This window comes from Mus caroli, unplaced genomic scaffold (genome assembly GCF_978045245.1).
Source record: "Mus caroli unplaced genomic scaffold, Mus_caroli_1 scaffold_2, whole genome shotgun sequence".
Classification (NCBI taxonomy): domain Eukaryota; kingdom Metazoa; phylum Chordata; class Mammalia; order Rodentia; family Muridae; genus Mus; species Mus caroli.
In genome coordinates this window covers 88,862,440-88,877,030 of record NW_028227257.1, presented here as the reverse complement: position 1 = coordinate 88,877,030, position 14,591 = coordinate 88,862,440, and the positions used below count along the sequence as shown (strand labels likewise).

Here is a 14,591-nt window from a genome sequence, read left to right as displayed (position 1 = left end):
AGTTCTAGGGACTCAAACTCAAGTCCTCAAACTTGTGCAACAAGTACTTTACCCAATGAGTCACCACCCAAGCCAGATTTTGAAACTTTGAGCTTTAAATAGAATTTATCTAACTTTCATGAGAAGCATTGCTAAGACAAATGAGTTAATCTACATTACTTCAAAAGACCACCAATCACTTTCACTTTTGAAGACTCCAGATCTGTTCTGAGAAGCAAGTAATATGAAAAGCTATCTTCAGAATAAAGAACTCACATGGGAACACTTCAGCCTCAAGGAAGATCACAAATTTCCAAAGCACATTGGTGCCTACCCTCTCGAGATCCAGCCTAGGATGAACATTTATGAACTGGTTTGAAATGATAAGAAGGAATAAAACATTTAGGAAAAGAAGAGCATGAATGTCATGCTAGTAATGGAGAAAAAGATGTTTGGAAATATGAAGTATCCATTTTCTTTTCTTTTCCAAGACAGACAGACAGACATTTTGCTTCCTGAAACCCAATTCTGAAACTTCATGCCCAACAATATTCAGTAATTCAGGGACTAACAAGGCTTATAAGAGCAATCATCCACAATGTTAGAGAGGTAGCTCAATGGGTAAGAGCACTTGCTGGATAGGAATTTGGATCCCAGTATCCATGTCAGTTCACAGATGCCTGTATCTCTGGCTCCAAATGCTAAGGAGCCCTCCTCTGTCTTCCATGGGTACCCCACCACACAGATGTACACTCATATAAATTAAAAACAACACACCTGGGCTAGTGCACTGGTTGTTCTTCCAGAGGGTCTCAGTTCAATTCCCAGAACGTACATGGCAGCCCACAACTGTAAGTAATCCCAGTTCCAGGAGATCTGACCCCTCACACAGATATACATGCAGACAAAACACATATGTACAATAAAATAACAGAAAAAAATTAAAAATAAAAAACACCCTAGAATCCCATAAATGTTGGATGGATGTGGCAGCCCATCTGTAATCCCAGTCCTTGGATCCCAGAGCAAGCTGGCTAGTTGGACTAGCCACATCAATGAGCTCTGGGTTCAAGTTAGAGACCCTGCCTTGATACATAAGGAGAGAAGCAACTGAGGAAGATACCTGATATCAAACTCTGTCCTCCTCATGCACTGTATATATACATATATGTACATACATGTACTCCCACACATGCATAAAAACATGAAGAAAAGGGGAGAGAGGGAAATGCACTCAAACAGGCAAAGAAGTTAAGAGTCAGGTATGATAGCCCGTGTGCCCGACTCCAGCACTTGTGAGATGGAGGCAGGAGGATGATTATTTTATTTATTTATTTATTTATTTATTTATTTATTTAGGTTTTCGAGACAGGGTTTCTCTGTGTATCCCTGGCTGTCCTGGAACTCACTCTGTAGACCAGGCTGGCCTCAAACTCAGAAATCCGCCTGCCTCTGCCTCCTGAGTGCTGGGATTAAGCCACCACACCCAGCGAGGAGGATTATTTGGAAGCTTGCTTGTGGACTCATCTCTATCTCAAAATAAGAGTAAAAAGGGGGCTGGGCATACAGCTTAGTAGTAGACAACTTACCTATCATGTGTGAGGCCCTAGATTCAACACTTAGTACTCGACAAAACAAAACTGAAAAAGTTAAACCATTCTTGTTTGCAGAACAAGTTTACAAGTTAAAAAAATTAAAATAAAAAAATTTGGACCTTATGGCAAGTACATTTAATCTCTGCACAGGCAGATCTCTATGTATTTAAGATCAGCAGGGTCCACACAGGGAGCTCCAAGATAGCTCAGGCTCTGTAGAGAGACACTGACACTGACTTAAAATAAAATAAATAAATGCCCTAAATACTCTAACAAAGAAACCATTACACTTAAAAATTGAATCCAGCAAAATTTCAGTATGATACTGAAATTGGTACCTTTTCATATACCTAGGGAAACTATGTAAATAGAAAAGGTAAAAAAAAAGTAATATACAGCTACAAAGACTATTTATTAATTTAATCAAAGTAGTAAAAGACCTTACGGGGCTGGAGAGATGGCTCAATGGTTAAGAGCACTGACTGCTTTTCTAGAGGTCCTGAGTTCAATCCCAGCAACCACATGGTGGTTCACAACCATCTATAATAGAATCTGATGCCCTCTTCTGGTGTGCCCGAGTATAATGACAGTGTACTCATATACGTAAAATAAATAAATCTTTAAAAAAAAAAAAAAAGAGCTTAGCTCAAGACTACAAAACAATCAAAAAAGACACAAGATATACTGTGCTCACAGAATAGAATAATTAATCTTTAAAATGTGATCTACAGGGTCAGCCCAATTCCTATCAAAATTCTAATGACATTCATCACAGAAACAGAAAAAAAAAAAAAAACCCAACCCTAAGACATGTAGAGAATCAGAAAAACTTCCCAAAGATCCACAGCAATCTTGAGCAAAAAGAATAAAAGCAAAGACTACCTGTGCCATCTGACTTCAAAATACACAGAGTGACCAAAACAGCAGGGTACCGTCATAAATACAGATACAGACCAAAGGGACAGAATAGAAAGCTCAGAAATATACCCATACATTTTTCTGTCAAAAGACTTTTGACAAAGGTACAAAAAGTACAGAAAAGAAAAAGACAGTCTTCTCAATGAACAGTGTTGGGAAAATTGGACATTCATATATAGAGCTAAACCAGAAGCGAATGTATCATTATATTTTTAAAAAATCAATTCAAAATGGGCTAAAGACTTAAATGTTTAAGATCTGAAACTATGAGAAGTGCTAGAAGAAGGAGACAGAAAAACTCCATGACATTGGTCTAGGCGATGTTATTTATAGATATGACTTCAAACACGTGGGGCTGGAAACAAAACTACAGATCTTGTGTGTGTGTGTGTGTGTCTTGAGGCCTTTTTGTCTATAAACACTCTCTATAAACACTCTTTTGCTCAGCTCATCAGAACATTTATTTCCTCACATGAACTAATGTCCAATTTTAGGATCCAAAATAAAACCAATCTGCAACTGTGAATGACTGTTATGTCCTTTTAACCGGGCTCACCACCCCAAGGACCCAAAGCAACACGGGAACAAATGGAGGATAAAAATGTGCTGCAGAATTACACTGACCTTATTCTCCACCCTCAAGGAGAGTTATTATAGTCTTGCCACAGAACTACCAGTACACACATTATGTGTTGTGGCTTTGTGCAACTGGCAGCACCGAAAGAAATGTGTAGCTACAATTATGGAAACCCAAAAGATGCTGATCTCCCAAGGGGAAAAAGCTATCTTTCAGGCAGCCCTGTCTGCTGGTCCCTACACCTGCTCATTTAAACACTCAGTTTGCCTCTGCACTATAGATAAATAGTAGCTTCACTTTTTCTTTTGCTTTTTTTGAGAAATCTAAGAATACAAAGGGAAACTTGGTGTGAACATTTACAGGAGATCTACAGGGCTAAGGAGATGTCTCAGGGGGCAAGCGTGAGGACTTGAGTTTTAATTCTAAGAACTACCATCTACTATGGGTGGCAGTGTGCAATCCCAGTGGTCTTACATCAACATGGGAGGCAGAGACAGGAGAATCCCTGAAAAAACAAGGGTTAACCAGCCTGAAGAATGCAGCTGTGAAGGAAAGACTGACTCAAGCAAGGTGGAATTTGAAGACTGACACACAAAGTTGTTTTCTGATCTTCCCACTTGTGCTAGTCAGACACACCCACACTATTACACACAGAATAAACAAAAATAATGAGATCCACAACTGAACATTTTTCCCCATCCTTTACTATAATGGTCAGTTATTAAATGCTATTGTGGAGAAATATTTGCTGAGGCTTCTTTGTTTTGTTTTGTTTTGTTTTCCCAGAGACAGGATTTCTCTGTGTAGCCCTGGCTGTCCTGGAACTCAGAAATCCGCCTGCCTCTGCCTCCCAAGTGCTGGGATTAAAGGCGTGCGCCACCACGCCCAGCAAGGCTTCTTCTTCACAGCTCTCCTAGGAATGCAGCCTGTATTTCTTGGCTAGTTAACTTTGCCTCTGGAAACTTAGGCTATAAAGCTCAAGCAGACCACTGGGGGACTGATTAGAGTAAAGCACAGTCATCGGACTGTTCTTAGGAATCAGAAGTTTGGGCAACCTCTGCAGGGTGACTTCCAGTTATCCCCATGCAATGTCAGGGGTAAAAATCAGTGGGCTGATTCTGAAAAGGTAATGAGTCTTGCTGGCACCTTCAGGACAGAACTTAGTCATGGAAACTGGCAAGCAGTGATCCTGTGGCAAGTCCAGGATGGGAGACACACTCGAGAGAACTAGTTCTATTAGTTTGGACAAGGTTTTGAGAACAACATCAGTTATAAGGGACTTTCTGAGTAGAAAGCTAAGTAAAAGTAGTGAATATGTTCCCTTTCCTAAAACAGAGCACTGGGGGAAAGGAAGCCATTACAGTACATGGTAGACTGCAATCACTCTACTATAAACTCTATACACTCCTTCCTCTAACAGGGTCCCTTCTTTTGACAGGAGTCAGCACTTGCTGAGCAGAGACTGTTATCATTCTGGTTACATGTACCCTAACCTTGCTCCTCTCCAAATCAGCTATGCAGCTCAGAGTCCTCTTTAAGATGGAGTTCTGAGGTAGCCTCTACTGTCTTCTCAAAATTGTTGGACATTAAATAAATCCGATTCCTTCCTGTCACTTGTCCTAGTCTATAGCCATACAACCCAGATGGTGACTGATTCTAGTTCCCTTCTCTCTTTTTTGTTTTGTTTTGTTTTGTTTTTTCGAGACACTCTGTATAGCCCTGGCTGTCCTGGAACTCACTCTGTAGACCAGGCTGGCCTTGAACTCAGAAATCTGCCTGCCTCTGCCTCCCGAGTGCTGAGATTAAAGGCGTGCACCACCATGCCCGGCTTCCTTTCTCTTGAATATCAGTCTTTGACACTTAATTCTGGGACTACTAACTACAAAGGAAAATGGGGTTCAACTTCTGCTACAATCAATCAATCAATAAACAAATTAATAAGTAAGATCTAATCAGAGAACTAGAAAGCTGAGGCAGAAGGATCTTGGTTCTAGCCTAGGCTCAAAACAAGTAAGCTATAAGAACAAAAACCAAATATCAGTCTAGAGTCTTGTTCCTTAAAATGTACAGTTTGAACTTTCATTTCTGAAGACTAAAAGACAGCTACTGCTCATGTTTTAATATTTTAACTATTTTATTTAAACATACTTGTATTCTGCCTGTATGTGTCTCTGTATACGGCATGTGTCCAGGTCCCATAGAAGTCCAAGGAGGCCATCAGATCTCCTGGAACTGGAACTACAGATGGTTGTAAACCACTGATGGGAGTGAAATTATGATCTTGGCTCCTTGCCCTTTAATCCCAGCACCAGGAAGACAAATGCAGGTGGATCTCTGTGAGCTCTAGGCCAACATGGCCCACATGGTGTGTTCCAGGCCAGCAAGAGCTACAAAGTGAGACCCTGTCTCAAAAACAAACACAGACAGTGAGGAGGATTATAAGCAGACACAAACATGGACAAGAACAGGCACAAAGGGAACATAAAAGTTCTAGAAGATGCCAGGCAGAGATAGCACACACCTTTGATCCCAGCATTCAGGAGGCAGAGGTAAGAGGATTTCTGTTCTCTTGAGGCTAGCCTGGTCTACAGAGTACGTTCCAGGACAACCAGGGCTAAAAAAAGGACAAGGACAGCCTTGTCTCAAAAAAAAAAAAATCTTAAAAAGAAAGTCAGACAGAGAGATGGAGAAAAGAGAGATACTAAAAACAAGACTGAGAGTTCACAGGAATTACTCACAATCCGGACACTGACACACCCTGCCCTGATACCACTCTGGTCAGAATGGTACTATTTGTAAGGTTGGCCATTAACGTTTTGGAAACACTAAATTGGAAGACTAACACAAGCTTTAGTCATCAAAGTATACACATGTTAAATTGTAGGACTGCTCTTCTCAGTCCTGTCCTCACTTGACTTGAAAAACACTAGCAGTCATGATGGAGTTTTTCTTTGTGATAAGTAACTTTTGCCTGCCCCATTCAATATTGAACACACACACCAAAAAGAAAGGAGACCTTGCCCTATGTATGTGAGGCTGACAGCACAATCATCATGACCATGATGCAGGTTGTTTCATGTTGTCATGCGGTTGACCAGGAACTAGGATTTGCTTGCCTCTGACTCCAGAGTGCTGATACTAAAGACATCTGCCATCACACCAGCCTGTTTTTTCCAACTGACAAACTGGTAGTATACCTCCCTGAAATATACAGGGAGGTTCTCAGTCACCAATTGGCTACACATTGAGTTTAAAGCCACTGGCTACAGAAAACCTTGACTCAGGGCCAGTGAGATGGTTCAGCAGCTAAAGGTACTTGCTAGTTAACCTGGGGACTTGATCCCTAGGAATAAATGGTAGGAGAGAGCCAACTTCTAAAAGCTGTTCTCTGACTTCCATACATGCACTACAGCACAATACAATTATAATAAATAAAATATGTATTTAAATAATGTAAATGCTTCTCTACTCCACCCCACCTTCAAGACAGGGTTTCTTTGTGCCTTGGCTGTTCTGGAACTTAATCTGTAGACCAGGATGGCCTTGAACTCACAGAAATCCTCTTACCTCTACCTCCTGAATGCTAGGAGCAAAGGTATGTGCTCCCACACCTGGTCATAAATACTTTATAAAATAACAAATAAGGGCTGGTGAGATGGCTCAGTGGTTATGAGCACCAACTGCTCTTCTAAAGGTCCTGAGTTTCAGATCCCAGCAACCACATGGTGGCTCACAACCATCTGTAACAAAAATCTGATGCCCTCTTCTGGAGAGTCTGAAGACAGCTACAGTGTACACACATTAAATAAATAAATAAATAAATAAATAAATAAATAAATCTTTTTTAAAAATTAAAAAAAAACACGAATACTTGCAATAAGTAGATTAAAATTGCTGCTATCAAATAGTCTACAGCGAGACGGAGTGCCTAAGTAGCTTTCATCTAAAGAAGTCCCCTAAAATGAAGTCTACCAAATTGTGGACTACTCTCAAACAAATGTCTACCAAATTGTGGACTACTCTCAAACAAATGGTTTTTTTATTATTATTCTTAGTGTTTCTGGGGTTTTGGTGCTGTGGATCAAACTCAGGGCTTTGTGCTACTTAGGTAAGCATTCTAACTTTAGGCTAAATCCACAGCCACATCAGCTATGTTTCTGAAGCAGTCTAAATGACTGCTCTTGCAGTACTCTGAAGATCCCATCCCAGCATATCCTTTATGACAAATGAGGTGGCCAAGAGTTCTGTGTAGTGTGCCATGACAAACATTTGTTTAAAAATCTCTCAGGAAGGTTGACCCAGCATTTCAGGGATTGAAGCAGGAGGATTACTTAAGAGTTAAGGCCAGCCTTAGCTACTCAGGGAGTTCCAGAATAGCACAGGATACAGCGGAGGGCCCTGTCCCCAAAACAAGCAAGCATCTCTGGATATACTTCCAACATTAAGTTGGACTGAACTGATACTATCAGTTCTCTCTCATAAAAGGCAAACAAGCTAGAAGTGTAGCCAGAGGTAGAGCACTTGTGTGACGGGGCATCTCTATGCTACTCTTGCTGAGGCAAGAAGACTGCCAGGAGTTCATGAATTACTTTTTGGGTAGTATAGACTCAGCAGTTAGGGGCGTGGGGCTGCTCTTCCAGAGAACCCTGTTTGTTTGTTTGTTTGTTTGTTTGTTTCTCTCTCTCTCTCTCTCTCTCTCTCTCTCTCTCTCTCTCTCTCTCTCTCTCTCTCTCTCTCTCTGAGACAGGGTTTCTCAGTGTAGCCACTCAGAAACCCCCCTCCCAAGTGCTTGGATTAAAGGCGTGCGCCACCACCGCCTGGCTGAGAACCCAGTTTCAATTCCCAGCACAGACATGGAAAAATCACAACTGTCTGTAACTCAAGGTCCAGTGGATCCAGGTCCTTCACATGGCAAACACATAGGCCAAGCACCAGATATACATAAGAATAAATAAAATTTTCTAAATCGTGTACAGGTTTTTATGTTAATGCTTCAATTCTCTTAGGTCTACACTTCTTCTAAGTGAAATTCACAGATCACAGAGTCATTTAACACTTAACGTTGTGTGGACGACAAAACTACTTTTAAATGCAGCTGTAGCACTTCACATTTTGAGTGGTGGAGATAAACTTTAAGATCAAGACAAGAAATGGGGTGGGGGTGGGGCAGAGAGACAGCTTAGTTTCTTAGAGCAGTTTCTGCACTTGAAGAAGACCAAAGTTTGATTCCCAGGACCTATTTACTACACAGTGGTTCAGAGGCTTAGCTTCAGGGGATCTGGTACTTTCTTCTGGCCTCCACATACACTGCCTGTACATAGTGTCCATATATATGTGAACACACATACACATGAAATAACAATATTAAAAACAGAATGAAACAAAGACAAAAGAACAAAGATGAAAATTTTCTTTCAGAACACCATTACATAGTTATTATTTATAGGATTTTTAATGTGTTTTTTTTCTTTTTCTTTTTTGGGGGGTTTTTATGAGACAGGGTTTCTCTGTATAGCCCTGGCTGTCTTGGAACTCACTCTGTAGACCAGGCTGACCTCGAACTCAGAAATCCACCTGCCTCTGCTTCCCAAGTGCCAGAATTAGAGGCGTGCGCCACCACGCCCAGCTTTGATGTATTTTTAAAGATTTAACTTATTTTTAATTATATGTGTATGTCTGAGTTGGGGTATGTACATGTACATGTTGGAAAGAGGTCACAGGTATCAGATGTCCCTGGTGGTCTTCAGCAACCTGACACTTGTGCTAGAAACAAACCTCAGGTTCTCTGCAAGAGCCAAATATGTTCTTAACTGTTGGACATCTCTCCAGCCTACATTTTTCAATTTAAAAAAATATTTATGTGTAGAATTGTTGTGCCCACGTGTATATATGTGTACCACATGTATGCCTGGTGTCTGCAGAAATCAAAAAAGAGCATTAGATCTCCTGGAACTACAGGAGTTACAGATGTTTGTGAGCTACTACATGGGTACTGGGGACCAAATATAGGTCCTCTGCAAAAGCAACAAGTGTTCTTTTTCTATTTTATTTTGGTAAAGTATGTATGACATAAATTGTTTGGGGGGGGCTGGGAAAAAAATTCAGTGGCTAACAGCACTTATATACAAACAGGAGGACCTAAGTTTGGATCCGCACCACTCCAGAAAAAAATCAAGTTGTGGCCAGGTAAACCTTGTAATCACAGAATTGGTGGGGGTAGCAGGAGTACAGGAAAATCAGTGGGCTTGCTGGCAAAACCATCTCTGGGTTCAGTAAGTCTGTCTGAAGAAGGCCATGTCCTGCTCTGGCCCCAGCACAGAGGCACTAGCACAACATATTATACCACCACCACCAGGCATCATCTGAACCAGACAGACATGGTTATTCACATCTGTAATCCCAATAAGATATTGTAGTAAAAGCATAAATAAATCTGGTGTAGTGAGCTGGCTTGTGATCACAGCATGTGGGAGGTAGAGAGAAAAGGATCAGAAGTTGAAAGTCATCCTGGGCTAAACAGAGTACCATTGAGAACACCCCCACCCCACCCCACCCGACCCCACCCCAGGTTACAACCAGATACTATCTCAAAATCAAAGGAACAAAGAGACATATGTGAGAATGTGGCAAAGTCTAGAAATTTGTCCCCAGCACCACAAAGACAAAACAAAATCAAGTATGACCCTGGCTAGGGTGCCTAGCAAACACATTAAAGTTGGTTTTGTTATGTTCAATCCTTATCACCACATAAAAAAGTAAAATTTATCATCTTGCCCATTTTTAGTGAACAGTTCAATGGCATTAACTATACCCACAATATATTACCACCACGAGCATCCATTCCAAACTGTTTTCATCTTACAAATCTGAAACTGTGTAGACATTAAGCCATATCTTCCCATTCCAAAACTCTTCCAGCACCTGGCAATTACCAAGGGCCATGACTGGGTATTCTAAGTATCACAGAATCTTATAGTATTTATCTGCTGTGACTAGCTTATTTCCCTTAGCATAATGTCCTAAAGATTTGTTCATATGCCAGAATGTGCTCTAGTTTCCTGTTGCTGTGACAAATACCATGACCAAAAAAAAAAAAAAAAAATCATTAGGAATGAGCCTTGTGACAAACAATTTCAGATCCCACCCTGATCTACATACAGAGTTTCAGGTTAGCAAGAGTTACATGTAAAGACCCTATCTCAAAAACAAACAAACAAAAAAGGGTGCTAGTTCAAGTTATAGTTTCAGTCCAACACTGAAGGAAGTCAGTCAGAGCAGGCACTTGAAGCTAGAATCTGAAGTTTGACTGCTTGCTCTTCTGTGCAGTAACTGCCTCCAGGGAACTCACACACAAAAGAGTGCAGCAGGAACCATGAAGCCCAGAAATACCCAATTAGAGATGGTGCAGTCCATTGACCTTAGAACAATCTGGTATAAAGTCCACCCAGGCTCCTTTTCCAGGTGGTTTTTTGTTTGTTTGTTTGTTTGGTTGGTTGGTTGGTTTTGGTTTTTCGACAGGGTTTCTCTGTGTAGCCCTGGCTGTCCTGGAACTCACTTTGTAGACCAGGCTGGCCTCAAACTCAGAAATCCGCCTGCCTCTGCCTCCCGAGTGCTGGGATTAAAGGTGTGCGCCACCACGCCCGGCTTCCAGGTGATTTCTAAGCCATGGCAAGTTGACAGTATATTTGAGAACAATCTTTTGGAAATGAAGTAACACTACGTATGAATTGTTCTTATCCACTTACCTGATGTACTTACTTGAGTTGCTTCTGTTTTTAACTCTGATTAACAATGCTGCTACCAACACAAGTGTCAATTCTAAGTATACACGCAGGACTGAAGCTGCTAGATCATGCAAGTCTAAAGTTTCATTTTCTTTTCTTTCTGTCTTTCAAGACAGGGTTTTCCTGTGTACTCCTGGCTGTACAGAAATCACTCTGTAGTCCAGACTGGCTTTTAATTCAGAGATGGCCTCAAGCAACACCACCTCCTGGCTTTAAATTTTATTTAAGGAACTGAGTGAATGTATATTCGGACTAGTCTTCAAAGGATTCCCTTTCAACTCCTGTATCACGTGCTTTGTGTGTGTGTGTGTGTGTGTGTGTGTGTGTGTGTGTGTGTGTATGTGTGTTACTCCTTATCCCCTTTGTTTTGGACTATTCTCCCGGTGGTGGAGAGCTAGGGAGTATGACCTTCAGTTAGAGATCTTATCAAGATCTTAGAGGTAGGTGGGTTACAGGCCTTCAGACCCCACCCAAATTTGTCTTGTTTTCTATGGTATTTATTTCCATTTTATGTCTATGGGTGTTTTGCCTGAACACCAAATTCACTCAAAGCCCATAAACAGAGTATCAGATTCCCTGAAATGAATTACAGTGATGTTCTGGAATCAATCCTGAGTTTCCTGGAAGAGCAGTCAGTGCTTTGAACCACTGAACCATCTCCAGCCACCATACATTTTTCTCCAATCAGATTTGGTTTTGGGGGAACTGTTTCACTATATTGCTTGAGCTGGCCTAAAATTCACATGTTGAGCGAAATGTCTTTTTGTTTGTTTTGATTTTTTTAGAAAGATTTATTTTATGTATGTGAGTACACTGTTGCTGTCTTCAGACACACCAGAAGAGGGCATCAGATCCCATTACAGATGGTTGTGAGCCTCCATGTGGTTGCTGGGAATTGAACTCAGGACCTCTGGAAGAGCAGTCAGTGCTCTTAACCACTGAGCCATATCTACAGTCCTTGTTTTGATTTTTTGAGACAGTTATTTCTTCAGGTATCCCTGGTTGTCCTAGAATTTACTCTTTAGATCATCAGGTTGGCCTTGAACTCAGAACCTGTGCCTCCAGAGTGCTAAATCTAAAGGTGTGGCCAATTGTGAACTGTCCTTTGTTTTTCAAATGAAGCGAGGTTTATACTACATGGCCTCAGGTTAGGGATGGTCTACAGAGACCAAGTCTTTACCCACTGGAAAGTTTAACTCTAACCTTGTAAGAAAGATAACAGTTTAGAGTAAATTCCATAGAAACTTTTAAGTTTTTATAATTGTACTGATTTGTTCATCTCTTTGGGGTGAGACATTTCTGTAGTGTGCATCAGAGGATAGCTTGTGGGAGTTAGTTCTTTCCTTCTACCATGTGGGTCCCCAGGATTAAACACAGGTAATCAGGCATGGCAGCAAGTGATATCCATCCAAAAAAAAAAAAAAAAACCTTTTAAATCAGATATGGTAACTTTCCAAGTTATTCAACACCAACTGAAGTGCTACTGTAATAAAGTCAAAGTGGAGGGAAGGAGGCAACATGGCTCGGCAAGTAACGACACATAAAGATGGAAGGACACTGACTGACTCCACACTCACTGGCATCTAAGTATACTCCCAACAACTAATTTAAAAAAAGAAAGACGCTTGGTGGTGCACGCCTTTAATCCCAGCACTCGGGAGGCAGGGGCAGGCGGATTTCTGAGTTCGAGGCCATCCTGGTCTACAGAGTGAGTTCCAGGACAGCTAGGGCTATACAGAGAAACCCTGTCTCGAAAAACCAAAAAAAAAAAAAAAAAAGAAAGACAAGAAGGCAACAATGGAAGGAGTAAAAAAGTGATATCATGATAAATCAGAATTTTGGACTGCAAAACTGTTCAGTGCCTAAAATGTTTACTACCCATGAATGAGGACCTAACTTCATGTTCACAGCATCCATGTAAAACCCAGGCAATACAGAAAGCAGCTCTAGCCCATCATCATGGAGGTGGACACATAGGGGATGTGGGAAGCTTGCTGGCCAGCCCGTATAGGCAAAGCAGCAAGCTCCAGGTGTCCTGAGACCTTGTCGCCACATTTAAGACAAGTTAACAGGGGGGCTGAAGAGATGGCTCAGTGGGTAAGAGCACCCGACTGCTCTTCCGAAGGTCCGGAGTTCAAATCCCAGCAACCACATGGTGGCTCACAACCATCCATAACGAGATCTGACTCCCTCTTCTGACTCCCTCTTCTGGTCCCTCTTCTGGAGTGTCTGAAGACAGCGACAGTGTACTTACATATAATAAATAAATAAATCTTTAAAAAAAAAAAAAAGACAAGTTAACAGAAAACATATACATATTTTGACTTTAAGCTTGCACACAAATGCACGCGCACACACACACACCTGGGTGCACACAGAAATCAGAATTTTCAGTAAAAAAATCAGAATATAATCTCTAGAAATATAATAGCTATTTATGTTTACACACCAAACAACACAGCAATAAAATATATGAAACAAAAATTCCTAGAGAGATGGTGAGATGGCTCAGCAGGTAAAGGAATTTGCCACAAGGCCTAAAGACACGGGCTTGATCCTTGTACCCTCATGGTAAAAAGAGAAACACTCCCACACATTCTCTGTCCTTCACAAGTGCCCTGGCACACATGTGCTATTTACACATAAACACAGACACAAACATATACATATACTCCCACACAAATGCACTTAAAAAAAAAAAAAAAGCTGGGTGTGGTGGCACACGCAGGCGGATTTTTGAGTTCGAGGTCAGCCTGGTCTACAGAGTGAGTTCCAGGACAGCCAGGGCTACACAGGAGATACCCTGTCTCAAAACAAAACAAAACAAAACAAAAAAACCCATCCACCATGGTGTAGTAGCGAATGCTTAGAATCCAGGAACTGGGGCAATAAGGCTGGAGGAAAGAAACCACAGGCTCCCAGGCCATCCAAGAACTACACACAAAATAAACAAAATCCAAAAAATAAACTCGGCCAAGGGAGGAGAGAAAAAAATCCACAAAGGGTTAAAGGTAAAATAATTAACAAAACAATAAATCTTTATTTAAAACAGAGTATCTAATTAACATCCACCTCAGAGAATCTGGCCTTAATGCCATCTTAAGTTATCTTTAACTAAGAAAGCCATCGGCAATACTAAAAGGGAGTGGTAGGGGGCTGGTGAGATGGTTCAGTGGGTAAGAGCACCCGACTGCTCTTCCGAAGGTCCTACAGTGTACTTACATATAATAAATAAATAAATCTTAAAAAAAAATTTAAAATTAAAAAAAAATTTGAAAGGGAGAGGTAACCCCCTTGAAATGACAAGAACTGTAAAATGTCTTTTTTTTTTTTTTTTTTTTTTTTTTTTTTGGTATTTTCGAGACATGGTTTCTCTGTGTAGCCCTGGCTGTCCTGGAACTCAGTCTGTAGACCAGGCTGGCCTCAACCTCAGAAATCCGCCTGCCTCTGCCTCCCGAGTGCTGGGATTAAAGGCATGCGCCACCACCGCCCGGCGTGTAAAATGTCTTTTAATTCTACATTTTATTCATATATCTGTGAACCAGAAGTGGAAGCAGCATTTTCCAAAGCTGTAATCCTGTTATGACTTCTATCAATTCTTCACTTAACCAATACTTTTCCTAACAGTCAACTGTACTTGGCCATTCAGTTGCTTTTCTAAGTAGTGGTGATTCACACTGTCATCCCTTCTCTTGTGCCCAAGGACATTAGGCTGCCTGTGCAGCCTACAATGGCCTT

The 14,591-nt window shown here is 41.1% G+C and overlaps 1 protein-coding gene across 5 annotated transcripts in view; it reads right to left on the bottom strand.

The window, feature by feature from the left end:
• The window catches only part of Atg13 (autophagy related 13), a 42,052-nt gene that overhangs the window by 25,360 nt on the left and 2,101 nt on the right, over positions 1–14,591 (bottom strand). The gene's annotated exons all lie outside the window — the stretch shown is intronic.